The sequence below is a fragment of the Podarcis raffonei genome, chromosome 9 (genome assembly GCF_027172205.1).
Source record: "Podarcis raffonei isolate rPodRaf1 chromosome 9, rPodRaf1.pri, whole genome shotgun sequence".
Lineage (NCBI taxonomy): Eukaryota > Metazoa > Chordata > Lepidosauria > Squamata > Lacertidae > Podarcis > Podarcis raffonei.
In genome coordinates this window covers 696037-716597 of record NC_070610.1, presented here as the reverse complement: position 1 = coordinate 716597, position 20561 = coordinate 696037, and the positions used below count along the sequence as shown (strand labels likewise).

The 20561-nt window shown below is 47.6% G+C and overlaps 1 protein-coding gene and 1 pseudogene across 1 annotated transcript in view; both read right to left on the bottom strand.

Moving 5' to 3' along the window:
• LINGO1 (leucine rich repeat and Ig domain containing 1) overlaps positions 1-7889 on the bottom strand; it is a 666023-nt gene extending 658134 nt beyond the window's left edge. Inside the window, exon 1 of the mRNA XM_053402992.1 lies at positions 7212-7889. The gene's annotated coding sequence lies outside the window, so the exon portion shown is untranslated. The remainder of the gene's footprint in view (positions 1-7211) is intronic.
• Positions 7890-8205: 316 nt separating this feature from the next.
• Positions 8206-20561, bottom strand: part of LOC128421040 (uncharacterized protein K02A2.6-like) — a 56554-nt pseudogene continuing 44198 nt past the window's right edge.

The following is a 20561-nucleotide window of genomic DNA, read 5'->3' as shown; positions in this document are numbered from 1 at the left end:
TGGGGAGAGGCAGTCCTTGAGGTATTGAGGTCCTGAGCTGAGAAGGCTTTCTGAATTGTGAAAGAGAAAGAAGTGGCATGGGCTCAATAATTTGCAAAAATAAAATAAAAAATGAACAGACTAAGCGGACTCCATGAAGTATAACCCTAAGGTGACAACGCAACATTTTGGGGTTTCCCCTGCCTTCCCCACCATTTTGTATCCGGACTGATTGAGAGCTCCAGAGAATCCGAAGTCTTCCTCATTATCTTGTGGCAATTGGGTTGCTCCTATGTAAGCTGTTGTGCAAATGTGGATTGAAACCTGTGGGCCTTCGCTGGTGAAATTTTAGAAAATGGAAGGAAATTTGGGGAAATGGAAGGGATGGAATGAAAGTGGAGGTCACTGTTATTCTATTAATTTGGGAGCAGGCTTGGGGAGGGCGGGTGATAATAACCCCTGAGCTTTATAATTCATGAATACACTTTGGCTTGATGCTTAGCCAGATTTTTTGACTCCATGTCAGACTCTGTGGTCTATTTACTGATTCTGAGAAGTCCCTCCCTGTACTCCATTGCCATGTCTCCCTCACTTTAGCATCAATTTGTATCTTTAAGCAGGAGGCATCCCTCTTAAGGTTAATCATGTCTCTCCCCCTCCACCCCTTTTATGTTTACTGTGGAGATTAATAAGGAACTGCAGTGTAAGGAGAATCTGAAATAACTCCTTCTTTATTGTTTAATTTAGGGAAATGCCATGGACGATTGAGTTTTAGCCTCTCCTTTGCTACAGTTGCTAGAACAATTTGTGTTGGGGATTAGTTGAGCTTCACAGCTTCTACCGCAAGCCCTATGCTGACCCTTTGTGGAATGCGCTGAATCAACATAACTTTTTTAAAACATGCCTTTTAATAATAAATAATATTATTATCAATAATAATGATAATAATTTATTATTTCTACCCCACCCATCTGGCTGGTTTTTAAAAACACACACACCACCACCACAACCAGATCATTCTTCCACATTGCCCTTATCAGGGAAGATGGATCTGCACCTTGAACTGGTCTGATTGAGTTTGGGATTTGACCAAATTTGGTACACAACTCTACTGCATACTGGTAGCTATATCTATATATCTATATAGATATATTCACACTTTCAAAGACTACAGGCTAACTGGCAATTTATGGAACATAAATGGGTTCACATTATCCTGTGCCTCATTACACCAGTACATTGTAAAAAATCACAATTTCTAAATGAAAACATGGCCTGCCCATTCTGGTTCTCACCATATATGTAAGCTTAACCAGGCATACTCTGTCCCAGATTCTAGATATACATTCTCTCATAGCTGGTGTTCTCATCCCACCCACCACCCACCTCCATGCTGAGGTTTTTAGAAATAATAGTTCCAGGAGCAGTTAAGAAGTGTTGCATTAATTCCCTGTCCTCTCTTAGTACAGCTTCTTTAACATATCTGAGTAGTGAAATTAGAAAATCCACGCGCAAATTATACTTTGCCTATCTGATTAAATCATAGTTTGTTACAGTTTTGTCTTTTTTGTTTTGTTTTTAAAAAACTTGTTCTTGCCTCCTATCTGACTCAGCACCTGTTTCCCCCGTCCATGCCTTTCATGGCTAAGTGTCCCTGCTCTTTCCATCTCAATCCCTTGGCAAGTGGCTCCCAAGAAAAAGATGGCAGGAGCAGAAGCAAGGATGGAACTGTCAGAGAAAGGCAGTCAGCCAACAGCTGCTGCTCCCCTGTGTGTTTGCTTGGGATCCCCTGCTGCTTTCTCTGCAGGCCTTCTACAATTTCCATCCATCAGAGTTTGGCTTACACACGTGGCTCCCTTTAATGCAATTAGTGCATCTATCCAGAACAGGGCATCACAGTGAGAATAGAAATGTATAGATAAACATTTTCCTCTCTGATAATGGCATGGCTACACGATGCAGAGTTAAAATGGAAGGGCAGCACATCCAGGGCAGACAAAGCAAAACCATTTCCCCACAAACACCAGCTCCCTCGGCCTGAAAGCGAGATGAGCACCGCAACCCCATAGTTGTCTTTGACTGGACTTAACCATCCAGGGGTCCTTTACCTTTTTACCTTTTACCTTGTTTAGTGAGTGGAGTTATAAATGGTGAGTTTCTTTTGCCTGAAGATTTGTAGATACTTAGAGAATTGCTGTTTTATTTTTATTTTTTGTCTGAAGCCTTCCAGGCCCAGTGGAAACATCTGCAAAGGTGACAAATTGCTGCTTTGTTTCCTTATTTGCAGCACAAATGAATAAAAATCCATTCATATCACATGTGCTTGCAAAGTCCTATGGCAAGCAATCCTGTCATGGTCATCATTCATTCACACTCCATAGGACCTGACCTCACAGTGCTGCATGCACAAATCAAGGTGTGAAGACTTCTTGTGATTCTCATGGGGCAGGTACTTTGACTGAACATGGCAGGTACCAGAGTAAGGGGGGCACATATTGCAAGCAACCAAAGTTCTCAATAACACATGTTTAGCTGGTGGTTCCTCTAGGGCAGTGGTTTTTTACCAGTGTCCTTCCCTCCCTCCTCAGATGCCCTCTTGCGTCTCTGCCTCCTAAAGCTGCTTGTTGCAAAAGCCCTAGCTACAAGCTCCCCTGGTGAATGGTGCCTCTGGAGCTGGCCAGGGGGTGCTGGCCAGGGGCCCCTGTGGGGCAGTGTGAGGAGGCACCTCTCTTTGGGGCACTTGGAGTCCCTTCCAGCTCTACACTTCTATGATGCAATGAAGTGGTTCCCACTCCTGATCCGAATCAGAGCAGCTCTAGTGACAGCCCCAAGAAGCAGTTAGGGTACGCTCACCAAGGAAGGTACAAGAATCACTGAGCACATTGTAAAATGCCAAACATTTGCATCACTCCCGACAAACTGCTAAGATCTCCTCAAAATGGCAAGCAGAGCCCTTTTTGCTGTACGTATATAGCCATCAGGAGACTTTCCAGTTGCAGTCTTGCTCACTTGGGGGCCGTTCCCCAAATCTTGCCTGAACCAGCCCCAGGGGTTCATTGAAGGTGACGTGGCAGGGTGTGAGCAGGGAAACAGATGCTCCATGTGTTTCGACAGCATATATCAAACCAGGCTGGAAGGCCCTTTATGAGCCCTCCGAATGCCATTGGCAGCCCTTCAGAATAGTGAAACAAAACTTTACCAATTTCTAGCCAGACAGCTGTCAAAGATACACGTTTCAGAGACTCAATTACAAGACACATTCAGGAACAAGAAAGAAATGGACCTCTAGCATACACCACCAGATGCAATTTCTCCTAAATGCAATTTCTCCTAAATGCTATCTCTTACCAAAATTGTTAGACATTTGACACACACCAGAGGAAGGACAAGACTTCCATATGTCATTTGGTCACCTACCAACACAACATCAAGCTGCCCACCCCACCCTGAACAAACTAACTCCACTTTCTACCTTTCCACTCTCAGATAAAAGCTTTGTGAACCTTATGAATAGGTTTCCCTTGAAGTTTTGCCTGAGACGATTGCTTTCTATTTCCACCTTCAGGTGACATCTCCCACTTCAGCTTGGTGAACAGGCTTTTAATAAAAAGAGTTTCTGCTTTATTTTAATTTAAAGTCCCCAACTTAGATGGCTTTAAAAGGGGACTGGACAAACACATGAGGGATCAGGCTAGCAATGGCTACGAACCACAATGGCTCGGCTCGGCCTCTCCAGTCAGAGAGAGCAATGTTTCTGAATGCTGCTTGCTGGAAACCACAGGGAGGAAGGCTGTTCTTGTGCCCAGGTGCTGCTGTCTGTCTGGCTTCCCTTAGGTGTCTGCCTGGTCACTGGATGCTGGAGTGCATGGGCCACTGGCCTCATCCAGCAGGCACGTTCTTGTGATATCTGACACCTTTTCATCTATTGTCTCTTGTTTTTAAAAAGTAACTCATCGCAACAACCCCCTTTTTTGCTCCACCCTATTCACTTATGTGCATCGTTAGCTAGATATATATGTTTCTCCAGAGCCAGCATAGCATTTATTTCACAGAGATATTTCAAACTCACCCTTCATCCTAAAGATCTCACAATACCAACTGATGATACTTTGGCAGCCAGGAAGGGGATGATCTGTTAAAGTGAACCATCTACCTGCCTGAACAGTATAATGTTGCAGCCACATTAAAGAACCACTTCTAAGAAAAATGACAGCAAAGTGTTTTACTTCAAAAAAGCAAACAAACCCAGCAGAATTGCATTCAAAGCCAGTGTGAACAAGTTAAAGCACAAAAGTGAGAAAAAGCAGAAGCAGGAGAAATCGGTCCACCTCTCCCAAACACTGCAAAAGATGCCACCTAGTTGAAGCTGGCCCACTAAATCCCATCCAGGAGCCACTGCTGAGAAGGTTCTGCCCCACATCACTACCAAGGGCACTTCAAGTATTGGGGGAACATGACTGGTGATGTCACAAATGAATGGGTGCTAGAAGATGGCTATTGTTAAGATATCCTGGCCCCAAATCCAGAGCCCAAGTGTGGCAAAGCAGTTCAAGTGTCAGACTAGGACCAGGAAGACTAGGGTCCCAATCCCCATTCAGCCATGAAGCTCACCTTGGGCCAGTCACTGCCTCTCAGCCTAAGCTACCTCACAGGGCTGTTGTGTGGATTGAATGAGGAAGGGGAGAACCTTGTACAGTACACCAGCTTGAACTCCTTGGAGAATAAGGTGCGATATGAATGCAGTAAATAAAAACAGATGAATATACCCTTAAGAATGCAACATAATTCAGTCTATTGATGTGACACCCAAGAAGAACTCCCAATAATATTTTCACCTTCTGAAGTTTAGAGAAGCAGGAGAGCTTAAAACATCCACTTGAGGTGAGGTCACTTAAAGGAAAGAAATAGCCAAGGAACAATTGTGCATGCTGAGGCCACTGGATGAATTTTTATCATCAGGGCAGAGCTCACGCTTTGCATCTGGGAGGTCTCAGCATCAGTATCTGGCATTTCCAGTTAAAAAGGATTCAACAGCAGGTGATGGGAAATTAAAAGTTAGAAAGGATTGGACCACTGCTGCGAGTCAGAGTTGACAATAGTAGCATAGATGCACAAATAACCTGACTTGGTCTGAGGCAGCCTCCTATGTTCCTTCAGCAATCAAGGTTACCAAAATCTCCCCAGCATCCTTCTGCAATGAGAGAATAACACAGGGAGTGTTGCCACCTTTTCTGTTTGGTTGTTCCTTTGGCAGCTATGTGACAGGCAGAAATCCACCAGCAAGCGATACTGTGGCAGAGAATAAGCTTTATCACATGGTGGGGTGTTGTTGTTGTTGTTGTTTGCCCACCACCCATTAAAGCTTTAGGAGCTCTGCCAGCCCTAACAAAATTGGAGTCCAAGAGTAGCCAAGCCATTAAAGACAGACAATAGCATTCCTGGAAGGAGCCACTGGCACAAAGCAGTTTTCCAAGAGGCAAGAAACAGAAGAGGAAAGCTTGCTCTTCCTCTTCGCCTGCTCTTCAGGCACCACCACAGATTTCCCATCCCCACCTGATCGCTGCGTTTGAGCTATGCTTAATCAATTTTTCAGAAGGAGCTATTCCATCATGTCAGATCCAGCAGTCTAGATCTCTGCCTCATTCCACCCCCACCCCCGTGTCCAGGGCTTCCTTTGTTCAGCATTCAGTTCTCTCCATTCCATCACCCAAAAATACACAATGTATACACACCCTGTTTTCAATATAATAACGCACAGTTGTTAAGAATGCTCATACAAGTAGATGTCTGCTCAGCAGTCCCATAAGGTGGGTGAGTCACATTATCAGCTGCCAATCAGCTGTGGGGGGGGGGCTACCATTAATTGCACATGTAAGTGCATTAGGGAGGGAAGGCAGCCTCCCTTATTTTTAGACCACAGATAATGCTCTCTTAAGAGCTGCTATACTCATGGCCAACTCAGTGTTCTTTTTCAAGTAAAGTCAGCAGATTTTACCCACTAATCATCTATTATGCTGGAATCTTAAATGAACTGGTACACACGACACAGGAAGGCAAGAATGCCATGAACTCCTTTGCCATGAAAGTGGTTGCTTGACCCCTGCACAAATAGCATCACCCTCCATTACTCTGGAGCAGGGACAGGGCATATTTTCCAGCTGGAAGGCAGTATTCCCTCCTGGTCAACCCTTGGGGTGGGCAGGCATATGCCAGGGGTGGGCAGGGATTAAACCACAGGCTAGTTCACACACGCTGGCACAACCCATCCAGAAGAGCCAGAAGCAGCACCACAGGCAGAAGGACACATCCAGGTGGGCAAATTACACTCCAGGAAGGTGCCAAGCAGGGCAGGATGGGGCGAGTCCTGTGTACCAGACAGAGATGCTTGAGGGGCTGCGTACGCAGCACTAGGACCCTCAATGCGGCTGGATGGGCATCGTATTTTGAAGCAAAGGATGCAAACACACATCACCATCTAAGGAGGAGTCCCCAGCAGACCAGAGTCTAAGATTTCCTATCCACACCACTGTTTTCTCCGCGTCAGAGTAGGTTCAGGGTTGTTGTAGCCTTGATATTGAATACAGCCAAGAGCAGGCCTGGAAATCCACCCCCACCCCACCCCCCCACACACACACTACAAACATCAATGCCAGGAATCACAGCAAAGCTGTGTGCAGAGACTGAAAAGGCAGTGCCGCATAACAGTTAGTGGGAAGAGCTCTGACAAGGGAGACCAGAGTTCAAATCCCCACACGCAACCACCAAAGTACACTGGGTGACCTTGGCCCAGTCACTTTCTCATACTTTGCTCTAGGAAAAAGGGGGTACTGTATCTATATCACTCTGCGTATGATTTTAAAAAATTGATTCATAATAATAAATGAAATCCTGCTCACAATGTTGGACACTCTTGCTTGAATGCAGCATTAAAAACTCCACAGACAGAACAAAACAGAAAGCAGCCCTCAAGGAAAGAGCACCTCGGAGCATACGCAAAGCGCCTGCCCTTTCCTAGTTAGAAACCAGATCCCGCCCCCGCTTTTCAAAAGCAACATCTCCGGATCTCAGCGCGCGAGGCATTCTCCCCCGCCGCCCCTCTGAGGTCCGCAGGCACCCAGCTCTACCTGGGTTTCACCCACCCGTCTAATAAAGCATCCGGACGTGGAGCCGCGAGAGAGCCCCCCCCCCTCCGAGCGATCCAGCGCCCACCCCGAGGGGAACGTGCTACTCACCCGGCGCCACCGCCTGCCGCGTCTCTCCGCTGCCCCTCGGAACGTGGGAAGGGGGCAGCGGCCGCGGCGTGGCTTGGATTCCGGCGGGTTCGGGCAGGACGGGGGGCGGCGAGAGGGGCCGCCAACTTCTCCCCTGCCTACGGGCCCTGCCCAGAGAGGAAAGAGCTTCGCTTGGTGGAGCGAGAAAGCGTCCGCGGCGGAGCCTGGCGAGCGTCCCTCAGCGCCGGCGGGGCTCGCTCTCCTCCAGCTGCGATCACTGGGGCGTCGGCTGCCTGCGCTGGGCCAGAGCCCGGAGCCCGGCAGCGGGGACAAGACAAGGCGCCGCCAGCTGCGACGAAGTGCGCATCCTTGCCAAGCGCGGCGGCGGCTCTCCGGCTTTCCTTTCGCCCTGCACCGTCGGCGGAATCCCTCGCAGCCCAAGCGCCCTTCCCGGGATCCGGCAGAAGCTCAGCTAGCAAGAGGAGCCGCGCTCCGGCTGCCTACATCTCCCCGCATCCGTCAGCCCAGGAGCAGCTCCAACCTGCGGCTAGTCGTCGTCGCTGCCGAGGCTGCGTGGCCCGCGCAACTGGCGGCTCGGTTCCCCCTCTCGGCTCGAGCGCGCAGGCACAGCCTCTCGCAAGCGGCCGATGACATCAGCCCGAGAGGCCGCCGCTGCTTTGCCGGGATGCGGGCACGGAGGCTCCCCGTGGCGGGTGGAGGGAGCTGTCGGTGCGGCTTGCAGCCCCGCTGAACCTCGGCGAAGAAAGGCAGGTGCGCGCCGAGGTCTTCTGCTGGTGCCTCTTGCGAGCAGACGCTCTCGACCGCACTCGTCCCTCCCCCTCTGTCCCCCTAGGCGCCTTTACTCGGGAGTAAGCCCGGCTGACTGTAGGTAGAGAGGCAACTGTGTTTTGCACGGTCTGCCGTACGTAGAACTGGCTCCCCACCGAGAAGTAGTGGCCATGTCCAAAGGGCAAAGGGCTGCTGGCTTTCAGGGGAAAAGTTTGTTACCTTAAGGTCAAAGTGGTGGACCTGCAAAAGGTAACAGAAGCAGAGAGCGCGGTCGAGGAGGCCGCCAGGGATTTCATAGCAGTGCCACACTCCGGGGAGAAGGATGGTCTTGGGGAAGGATAGCGTCCCCTTGAGGAAGAAAGAAGCATTACCTTAGAAGGGGCCCATCCTTTGCTGGAGAGTTTTGCCCTTGTGCTCAGGCTGGCCAGTGTGAGTAGAGGATACTGGACTGGATGGGCCATGGGCCTGATCCAGAAGAGCTCTTCTGATGTTCTTGTCTGGTTCTTATGTTCTTGTGGTTGCATCACCCTGCTTTATTATCTGAGGGAGTGGTGGGACAGGACTTCACCTGGAAAAGGGGGGGGTAGTTGCCTTAGACCAGGTCAGACTGCTTGCCCCTTTCAGCTCAACTAAACAGGGTGCTCCAACCGACAGCATCTGGAGAGCCCATGGGATTTGCGGCCCTGGCCAACTCCCAGCAGGCCACTCTGTCATTGGACAACTACAGAATCACAGAATTGTATAGTTGAAAGAGTCCACAAGGGTCACCCAGCCCAGCCCCCTGCAATGCAGGAATCATTTGCCAGTACGGGACTCAAACCCACAACTCTGAGATTAAGAGTCTTATGCTCTACTAACTGAGTTATCCCAGCTATCGGCTCCCATCATCATCCACATTGGCCAGTGATTGATGGAAGATGGAGTGTGCAATGTTGGTGACGACAAGCAAAGGTGGAACGGGGGAGCCTGGGGCCTTCAGTTCCCATCATGCTTCCCCTTGGCCAGGCTGGTTGGGGCTGGCAGGTGAAGGAGGCTGATCTCAGCCGAAGAGCCAGAAGTTCGCAATCCCCAGCATCATGTCTGGTGACACCTTGAAGACTTAACACACTTATCATGGCACAAACCTGCATGGACTACTGTGCACTTCATCAGAGGAACTCAAGAGCGGTGGCTGCTTCACCCATGATATACCACCAGGTGAAAGAGCCATCGCACTATGGCCCTCATACCGGTCCTGAGAGATGTATTGATACATTGCCCAGGCCTAGTCAGGATGATTAGTTGATGAATGAAGGGTGGCTCATTTGTGAAGACCTGCTTTGCATGCAGGCGTTTCCAGGTTCAGTGTCCCACATATCCAGTTAAAAATATTGTGAAGCAAGTGACAGGAAAGAGATCCTACAATCCAGAAACAATGGGAGTCAGAGCCCAGCAACATTTGGAGAGCCACACATTCCCTACTCCTGGAGTATTCATAGGAGCACAGGGGACCTTCCGTCCACTAAGTCAGTTCATTGGTCCATGCTGCTCTGTATTGCCCACAATGACTGGCAGCAGGTCTCCAGGGTTTCCGGCAGGGGCCAGAGATAGAACCTGGGGCCTTCTGCATGCAAACCAGGGGCTCCATCGCTGAGCTATGGCTCTTCTCATGGTAGCAATATCAAAAGCAACATGATGGCCAGAAACAATTGCAATGTGAAAAACTTTATGGAATAATTCAAAACATCAAAACTAACAAACTGAAGTCTCTGAAAGTCTCTGACTCATATTTTGCAACACAGGGGTTTGTTTATTTACTCATTGTCTTCCCAAGGTAGACAGGAGAGTGCTAGTTGAACAAATACGCTCACAGGGTTCAAGACAGCTTCTGGCACAATACTTTAGCTTGGTCAGTGACATGCTACTTTTCCAGCTGCGCAGAACTCAAGGGGCCGATTCAGGCACACAAACCACTCCTCACTTTCAGCTCCCTTTAGCCATGGGGAAATCAATGGGCGCTAGCATGGGCATGCCTCCTTCTGCCCAATTAGGCGCCACTTGAGCAACCCATTCACGGACACTGCATACTCATGCCAACGCGTTTGACCTTCTGAATGCCACAACGCTGCCCTCGCTCTCACACAGGCAGATGAAAGGGAATGCTGACATGTGCAAAGTGGTGGGCATTGGGAAAATAACCCTAATTACACTTACACAGCGCTGGACTCTGAACTAGCTATTATCACTCAAGAAAGATGTCTGGGAGTAATTGCAGATGGCTCCCTGCAAACAACGCAATATGTTTCAGCCTCAGGGAAGAAGAGCAGTAAGAACACTCAGAGATATTAGGGGAAGGAGAAAGAAAGCAATCTGGGCCACAGGGAGGGGAAATTGCATCTGTTTTTAGCTTGATGATGTGTTCACACCCTCAACACTGGATGCAATGGAAGGATCTCTGACTTGCTCCACTCAAAGAAAGGTTAGGGACACTGTGGCTGCCTCCAGATCCAAGGAGGTGCTTCTGCACATAGCACATAATAAACGATGGAACTCCCTCCCATAGGGATGGATTTCAAAAAGGATTGGACAAATTCATGGAGGAGAAGGCTATCAAAAGCTACTTCCCATGATGCCTGTGCTCTGCCTCCATGGTCGGAGGCAGTGCTTCTGAATCCCAGGTGCTGGAAACCATGGGCTGGAGGAGTGCTCTTGTGCTTAAATCCTGCTTGTGGGATTCCCAGAGGCATCTATCTGGCCACTGTGAGATCAGGATGCTGAACCAGATGGGCTACTGGCCTGGTCTGGTGGGCTCTTATTGGGCTATTTCTCATACTTGGGTTTGTGTCTGTGTGAGTCTTGTCAGGGTGGGAGGGCGGGGGCAATTTGGATCAGGATCACGGAAAGGGCAGAGGCTTAACGTCCCACCGCCATGCCATGATCCTGATCCATTGGTTTAAAAAAGTGAACCACACAAGGCCAAACCATGTGACAGGGTGAATTCGGGGGGGGGGGTCAGAGCCCAAACCTGTTTTCACTGTAACTCTTGTATTGAACTTTATATATTTATTTCATAACATTTATATATTGCTTGATTGCAAAAGAAACCCTCAAAGCAGTTTACCAGAATAATAAAATGATAAAATTAATGGTAAAAAGACTTAGGAAGAACAATTTAAAACATTTTTTTAAAAAAATAAGAATAAGCCCACACTAGATGAAAAACATATTTAGATTGTTCTTTTGATCTTGTAATCACTATGCTTGTAACTCTGCCATACTTTCTAAGTTGCTCACAGTGTGTTTGATTTGGGTGACTAACAAATCAACTAATGAATGAATGAATTGGCCCTGAGTCAATAGAATCCAAGCATCACTTAACAAAACCAGTGCTGGGGTTTCTGGGATTGATTCCTGTGATGAAGGCCCATCACAACATCTATTGTGGATGGTTGGTGGGAAACCTTTTTCTGCCTGAGGGCCTCATTCCTGCTTAGGCAGCCTTCTAAGAGACCAGAGGCAAGCAGTGGATGGAGCATTGGGCGAGGGGACTCTTCTTTTACAGCAGTAGCTCTATTGTGGCCCCACAAAAACCAGGTTTCTACTAGGCTACTGTTAATTGCTCTGAAATTGCCCTCCACATCTTGTGTTGCTTGAGCTCCAACGCTGATTGGTGCAGTTTTTGGTCCATATGATTTACAGTAATGGTACACATTCTGAAGCCGTTACACCGCCAGACATATGCAAGGAGGAAGTGACATAGCTCAGGGACAGAGTATATGCCTTGCATGCAGTAGATCCTGACTTCTCTCCATCTCCAGGTAGGGCTGGGAGAGAACCCTGCTTGGAACGCAGGAGAGCTGCTGCCAGCCAGTGTAGACAATGCTAGGCTAGATGGACCAATGGTTCCTATGGATCTTCAGCTTTCCATCCTCCAGTCAAGCAGAAGTACTCAAAGAAAAGTGCAGAGCAGGGCTGGTGTAGTCTGGAGAGAGGGGGCTTGGGTTGGGGAGGAGGCATGGTCAAGGGGAGGTGGTCCTAAGGGACATATTGAGAGGCATGGAAGGCTCCCTGCCTCTGGATTCATGTATGCAATTCTTCACAATTCCCCATCCCCCAAAGTCAGTCATAGATTGTCTCATGCATCCCGCCTTTGTTTACAGGGTGACCTTTCAGCGAAAAGATGGCACCATGCGTGGCTGGCTACTTGGCCACTGCAGTGCTCTCTCGCCCTCACTCCTCTAGACAACAGGCACAGCAAGGCGCACCAACTTTAACTCCAGATAACATCTGCGTGGCAACAGCAGATGTTTACTCGGTGACAGGCTGAGCATCATCTTGGCCTCACCACTGCTCTTCCCTCAGCACCCTTCAAACTCATCCCTCTGGATCGAGATGTCATCCCCATCTGCCACCTTGGGGACTTGCACTGGAGCGATCTCCCCCCAGGCATCCTAGTTATGGGAGAGAGAGAAAGAGAAAAAGAGAGAGCTGGACAGTGCAGACATTTCTCAAGATGTTCCCAAGCTTCTGGACAGAGGAAACAGGCTCATATTTTGGGACAGCCAGCTCTTTCAGTGTCAGAACTCATTTACTGTTTGCTTGTGTGGAAGATTTTATATACTGCTTGTTCTCGAAGTTAGTGGAGATCGGCCCATGAGGGCAAACAAAGTGTCGCCCCACCAACCTTGCCCTCCCCCTATCTGCCTGCCTTCTCACATCTAAATAAATTAAAAAATTGTCCAGTAGCACCTTAGAGACCAACTAAGTTTGTTCTGGGTATAAGCTTTCATGTGCATACCCAGAACAAACTTAGTTGGTCTCTAAGGTGCTACTGGACAATTTTTTAATTTATTTCAACTCTGTCAGACCAACATGGCTACCTACCTTAATCTTCTCACATCTAGTTCAGGGGCTGGCACTAGCGGTCAGCTTCCTCTTTTGTAGCTGCCTTTGTAGAACACAACTGGGAGGCTTTGTCCAGGGGACAAAGTGAGAACTGTTTACCCTGCCTGTCATCCGCCTACCATGGGCATTACCGATCCCAGTGGCAGAGACATGGCTGCTCCTGGCACATTCTTCTTCCCTCAGGTGGCTGGACAAAAATAGGTAAACTACTTTATCCCAAGTCACAATATTTGCCAGTGTAGCCCTTCCTTGTCTCCTCTAGTTGACTCCATTTGGCTTTGACTGGTGGATTGGGACTCACAAAACACAGGTTGCAGCCTGGCATGAGATGGGCTGAAGCAGCAGCAGCCCCTCCAGGGACACGTATGGTGTTTGGGTTGGCATATAGCTTTGGAAAGAGACCAGTTAGGGAGCTTGTCATTGAAATTCAAACCAAGCTGAATGTCTCACCCCATCCCTATACAGTGGTACCTTGGGTTAAGTACTTAATTCATTCCGGAGGTCCGTTCTTAACCTGAAACTGTTCTTAACCTGAAGCACCACTTTAGCTAATGGGGCTTCCTGCTGCCATCACGACGTCGGAGCCCGATTTCTGTTCTTATCCTGAAGCAAAGTTCTTAACCTGAAGCACTATTTCTGGGTTAGCAAAGTGTGTGCCCTGAAGCGTATGTAACCCGAGGTACCACTGTAGTATATCTCTAGCCTTCCAGAAGTATCCAGGATCTTTCCCACCAGCTGATACCTCATTCCTTCTTTCCCTCCTTGAGATACTAGAGACTTGGACTTTTCTGTGTGCAATACTGGTGCTCTACTGCTGAGTTATGGTCCCTCCCTTGAAGGCTATTCCAAACCTCCTGTCAATCATTATGACAATACAGCTGCCCTTAACTTACTGCCAAAAATTCCAACTGGTGCCCCCCTCCTTGAGTTTTAGTATTATGATAAAAGGGGTGGGGATTTTCTCTAGCTCTTCTTTACTCAGCTCTCCCACTAAGCTAAACCATCTCTCTACACAAATGCGATTCTGTACACTTTTATAGCTGAGAGAAATCAGGACTCTGCATGCTACATGCAAGGGGATGGGCTCCCTTTTGTCATTCCCTTTGCTTGTGCAGAGTTTCCATAAGCAGGCTTCTTCTGACCTCCCAGTGACTTCAGTATGCCTTGACAAGGACATGAGCCAGTTGTGCCACTAAACACTAGCGGGAGAGATGGTAGCACCATGCTCGGGTGGTTGCTAATAACTTCTACCTCTCTGGTGCTATTTTCAGCAGAGATAAACCTCCATTGTCTGATGAGCTAGAACAGCAATATCCAATGGCTCTCCTTCCCGCCTGCCCCCTCTCTTTTTGCTGCAAGCTGGTTAACCCTGAAATCCAATTACTTCTCATTATTCAATGGAACTTTCCTCTTATCAAATGGACACATTGCAAGGCTACTGGGTGCTCACTCCCAGTGCTAATGGAGCTGCAAATTACTCCTCCAGCAGCCAGGGACTAATAGGTGCAAGCTTTGCTGGGAGCTGTTGTGTGCAAGGCATTCCTGCCTCTGGGTTCCTACAGCGGTTTGTTCAAGGGAGACCTGGAGGTCATTTAGTCTAACCCTTGCTGATGTCCAAACAGGCCTAAATAAACCATATTAGCCCATATCACCTGGATTAAGGGGTGCCACACTGACAGGGATGGGTCTTGGGCAGGAGTCTGAGGTGAGCCCAGATCTGGAGCCCAGAAGCTGGGACACGTCAGAAGCTGGGGCCAACGCACAAACCAAGAAGCAAGTTCAAGGAGTGAGCCAGAAGCTGGTGCTGAAGGAACACCCAAGAGACAGACTCAAGAAGGAAGTCAAGAGTCAGGAGCAAAGGACAAACCAGACCTTGTTGCTCAAGTAAGGATTAACGGGAACAGGAAGTTGCTTATACTCCTTCCTCTCCAGAAGTATTAAATTGCCAGCCAGGGAGGACGGAGTCAGTCCTGGACCTGAAGGTGCTTTGATGTGTACTTCAAAGTCCAGCAGCTGTGCGCACACACACAGCAGAGCCAGGGTAAGGAAAGCCCAATTTGTTTTATTTTAGAATGGCTTATCTGGGTGGATGAGCTGTGCCCTGTTTTGGGTAGCTCCTGCTTCTGGGCACCTTACAAAGTAAGATGGTGCTCTGTGTTCAGAGATGGGGCATTCCAGATGAAGAGTGGTGATAGGGGATTCCCTACTGAGGGGAACAGAAGCAGTGATCTGTGGGCCTGACAAGATGTCTCCGGAAGTGTGCTGTCTCCTCGGGGCTAAGATCCAAGATGCAACTGAACGACTGCAAGGAATCCATAAAACCCACTGACAAATACCCCTTCCTCTTGGTTCATGTGGGAACCAATGACACTGCAAGCAATAGCCTGCAGAAGATCAAAAGAGATTACGAGGCTCTGGGCAGGAAATTGAAGCAATTAAATGCACAAATTGTCATCTCATCTGTCCTCCCAGTTGAACGACGTGGCCCAGGGAGAGAGGGAAAAATAGTGGAAGTGAACAGCTGGCTTCGCAAATGGTGTAAACAGGAACGGTTTGGATTCTTAGATCATGGACTGCAGTTTCTTGAAGATGGACTTCTGGCAAGCGATGGGCTGCACCTCACAACGGTTGGGAGGAATGTTTTTGCCAAAAATCTCAGAAACCTCATCAGGAGGGCTTTAAACTGACTAATGTGGGGGAGGGAGACAGTGCTCCTGAAGGTAGGAGTCTATCAATTGATGAAGATGATCATCCAAATGTCATAGACCGAATGGAGCAAACAGCACGCAGACCTAGTGGTGGGAGGAAAAAATCCTTAAATAAGAGACACGGGGGAATGATTAATGGACTTCAATGTCTGTACACTAATGCGCAAAGTATGGGAAATAAACAAGATGAGCTTGAGCTCTTGGTACAGCAAACTAAATATGACATAATAGGCATCACTGAAACCTGGTGGGATAAGTCCCACGATTGGAATGTAATAATGGAGAGATACAATCTATTTCAGAGAAACAGACCAGACAAGAAAGGAGGAGGAGTGGCGTTATATGTCAGGGATGTGTATACCTGTGAAGAGATCCAAGAGTTAGAACCTCAAAGCCAAAGTGAGAGCATTTGGGTCAAAATTAAGGGAGAGAAGAATAACAGTGACCTCATTGTGGGAGTTTACTATACATCCCCAAGCCAAACGGAGGACATAGATGATGCCTTCCTGGAACAGATGGCCAAGCATGCAAAAGGAAGGGAGATTGTAGTAATGGGGGACTTCAATTACCCGGATATTTGTTGGATGTCAAACTCAGCCAAGAGCATAAGGTCAAACAGATTCCTCACTGGCCTTGCAGACAACTTCATTGTCCAGAAAGTGGGACAAGCAACAAGAGGAACAGCCATTTTAGATCTGGTCCTAACCAATGTTGATGACCTGGTTAGTGGGGTAGAAGTGGAAGGATCATTAGGCGCGAGTGATCATGCTCTTCTGAAGTTTACTATACAGCGGAAAGGAGCAGCCAAGCATACTAGGAATCAATTTCTTGACTTTAAGAAAGCCGACTTCATAAAACTTAGGGAAGTGCTGGGTGAGATCCCATGGACAGTAATACTAAAAGGAAAGGGGGTTCATGATGGCTGGGAGTTTGTTAAGGGGGAGATAGTAAAAGCACAACTTCAGGCAATACCAATGAGACGGAAACATGGAAGGTGCCTAAAGAAGCCAGGGTGGCTATCTAAAGAACTTTTAACTGAGTTAAGATTAAAAAAGGATGTGTACAAAAAATGGAAAAGGGGGGAAACCACCAAAGAGGAATTCAAACAAATAGCCAGCACGTGTAGACACAAAGTCAGAAAAGCTAAAGCACAGAATGAACTCAGGCTTGCTAGAGAGGTTAAAAGCAACAAAAAAGGCTTTTATGGGTATGTTCGTAGCAAAAGGAAGAACAAAGAAACAGTGGGGTCACTCAGAGGAGAAGATAGTGAAATGCAAACAGGGGACACAGAAAGGGCTGAACTCCTCAATGCCTTCTTTGCCTCAGTCTTCTCCGATAAAGAAAACAATGCCCGACCTGAAGCAAATGATTCAGCAGAGGAAACACAGCCCAGAATAACTAAGGAGATGGTACAAGAATACTTGGCTAGTTTAGATGTATTCAAGTCTCCAGGGCCAGATGAACTGCATCCAGACTGGAGGAGGGCAAATGTTGTCCCTATTTTCAAAAAGGGGAAAAGAGAGGACCCAAATAATTACCGCCCAGTCAGTCTGACATCAATACCAGGGAAGATTCTGGAGCAGAGGATTAAGCAAACAGTCTGTGAGCACCTAGAAAGGAATGCTGTGATCACCAATAGTCAGCATGGATTTCTGAAAAATAAGTCATGTCAGACTAACCTGATCTCGTTTTTTGACAGAATTACAAGCCTGGTAGATGAAGGGAATGCAGTGGATGTAGCCTACCTTGATTTCAGCAAGGCATTTGACAAGGTGCCCCATGATATTCTTGTAAAGAAGCTGGTAAAATGCGGTCTTGACTATGCTACCACTCAGTGTAACTGGCTGACTGACCGAACCCAAAGGGTGCTCATCAATGGTTCCTCTTCATCCTGGAGAAGAGTGACTAGTGGGGTGCCACAGGGTTCTGTCTTGGGCCCAGTCTTATTCAACATCTTTATCAACGACTTGGATGATGGACTCAAGGGCATCCTGATCAAATTTGCAGATGACACCAAACTGGGAGGGGTGGCTAACACCCCAGAGGACAGGATCACACTTCAAAACGACCTTGACAGATTAGAGAACTGGGCCAAAACAAACAAGATGAATTTTAACAGGGAGAAATGTAAAGTATTGCACTTGGGCAAAAAAAATGAGAGGCACAAATACAAGATGGGTGACACCTGGCTTGAGAGCAGTACATGTGAAAAGGATCTAGGAGTCTTGGTTGACCACAAACTTGACATGAGCCAACAGTGTGATGCGGCAGCTAAAAAAGCCAATGCAATTCTGGGCTGCATCAATAGGAGTATAGCATCTAGATCAAGGGAAGTAATAGTGCCACTGTATTCTGCTCTGGTCAGACCTCACCTGGAGTACTGTGTCCAGTTCTGGGCACCACAGTTCAAGAAGGACACTGACAAACTGGAACGTGTCCAGAGGAGGGCAACCAAAATGGTCAAAGGCCTGGAAACGATGCCTTATGAGGAACGGCTAAGGGAGCTGGGCATGTTTAGCCTGGAGAAGAGGAGGTTAAGGGGTGATATGATAACCATGTTCAAATATATAAAAGGATGTCACATAGAGGAGGGAGAAAGGTTGTTTTCTGCTGCTCCAAAGAAGCGGACATGGAGCAATGGATCCAAACTACAAGAAAGAAGATTCCACCTAAACATTAGGAAGAACTTCCTGACAGTAAGAGCTGTTCGACAGTGGAATTTGCTGCCAAGGAGTGTGGTGGAGTCTCCTTCTTTGGAGGTCTTTAAGCAGAGGCTTGACAACCATATGTCAGGAGTGCTCTGATGGTGTCTGATGGGAACTCTGAATACACCCAGCTGGGGCAGTTCCCACTTTGCCTGCCTGCCCAGGGCCTGGTCCATGCAGTACTCTCTGCAGTCCTCTTTGCTTCTGTAACAGCAGCAGCAGCAGCAGCAGACCTCGAAGCAGGGGAGACAGCAGTCCCCCCAACAGCCACAGCAGCAGCCGCAGGAGACTCTGGGTGGGGGAAGAGCGAGGGACTCACCTGCTGCTGAGGGCCTGAAGGACCTTGCCTACCTTCTTCCATCTGGCTTGGGGACCTTGCCTACCTTCTTCCATCTGGCTTGGGGACCTTGCCTACCTTCTTCCATCTGGCTTGGGGCAGGGCCTGGGGGGCTCTATAAGGACTGTGGCTGTTTGCTGCTCAGCAGGGAGGGAGGGGTTCCCCTTTTAATTGGAGGAGGGAGAGACACCATTGTGAGTGCTGAAGGCTGCTCCCTGGAAGGCCCTTTCTATCTGGCCTAAGGGGTCACCCTGCTCCAGTCCAGTGACTGCTTTTAAATGTTTTTAAATAGTTTTAATTTGTGGTGTTTTTAAATTTTGGGTTTTGGTTTGGTTTTGCTGTGTTGGGGGTAGGATTAATGTTTAGTTGGGTTTGGGGGTTTGTTTAATTCTTAATATAATGTGACTTTTTTGTTTTTTTGTTGTTTTTTGTTTAGGTTGTATCTGGTTTTTAAGGGTTAGGGTTAGAACTGTTGGGGAGTGGGTTCCACAGGGGGAGATGTGCTGGGACACCTGATCTCAGTGATCACAGGCAGGAGGAGGAGTTATACTAACTCTAGACCACATCATTACCAAGGAGGAAGGTTTAGTGATTGTTTGAGGACTATCCTTGCCTCCAGGTCTGGTCTTGGCCAGAAGGATACTGGAATCAACAAGGGCCTGAAGTGTATATATATAAGTGTAATATAAGCTTCCTTCCACGACTCTGGTGCCCTTTTCCCTTCCAGTATTTCATTACAGACTTCCTTTAAAGGTTGTATTAACCATTCTTTCAGAGATCTGTAATATCTTGAAGTCAGACCATCTGGTCCTGGGGATTTACCTAATTGCATGTTCTGAATGGCCCCTTCTACTTCCTGCTCCGTTATTTTATAATTCAGCATTAACTTATTTTCCTGAGAGATTTTTTGTAGTCCATTAGTTTCCAAAAATCTATCAATGTCCATTTCTTTCTGCGTCTCCTGTGTATATAATTGTTTAAAGTACCTCTGGAAGCACTTTCTAATCTCCACTGGATTCTGTATATTCTTTCCTTCCACTTCCAGATTCATAATGGTATTAAGTTTTTGTCTTTTTTTCATTTGCCAAGCCAACACTTTTCCGCACTTATTTGCCGATTCAAATGTCTTTTGTCTCATCTGTTTAATCTTCCATTCTATTTCCTGATTCATCATTTTCATATATTGTACTTGATATAACTTTATCTCTTTCAGGATCTCCTGCGACTTTGGTTTCGCTCTCAGTTTCTTCTCTCCTTCCTTTATTTTTTCCAGGATTTTATCTTTTTTCTCATTTTGAATTCTCTTCTTGACTTCCGGGTTAGCGCCATCGGCAATGGCGGAATTCCTCTGATTCAGAGGAACCCGCTCCACGAAAATTGGGTCTTGCCGCCGCGGCGAAGGCAGAGACCCTTTAAAAATCCCAGGCGGAGGAAGCCTGGGAACGTGGGATTCGGCTGACACCAGGAGCGCCCCCCCTACACGCAAGGAAACCCCTTTTTCGGGGATCCGAAGCGACATGGGGTGAGCGGCGCGGTGTTTTGAATCGACCGCTATTTTTACGGAGTGAAGCCGCACAGCCGTTGCCGGAGAGCGCTGACTTTTTCCTGTGGACAATTGGACTCTAAACAAGTACCCGTGAGTAGAACGGAAAATTGGGCTAAGAAACATTTTAATTTGGCACTCAAGTGGGAAGGTTCTAAACGGGAAGTCCGCCTTCCGCTTTTGCAAATAGCCTGAAGCAAAAACTGTGCAAGCTAAAGTCTGGAAAGTTGTACATAAAGGTTTAAAATTCCTCCTGTTTTAACCATCTAAACCCCTCTTGGAAGCAGGAGTAAAGAGGGGGAATTTTGACTGTTGAAGCCTGCAGGAGAGAAAGTAAAGAAAGATAATTTCCACCATCTCAAACCTGGGAACGGGGTGTCAGAGACAGAGATTTTTGGTGAAGTT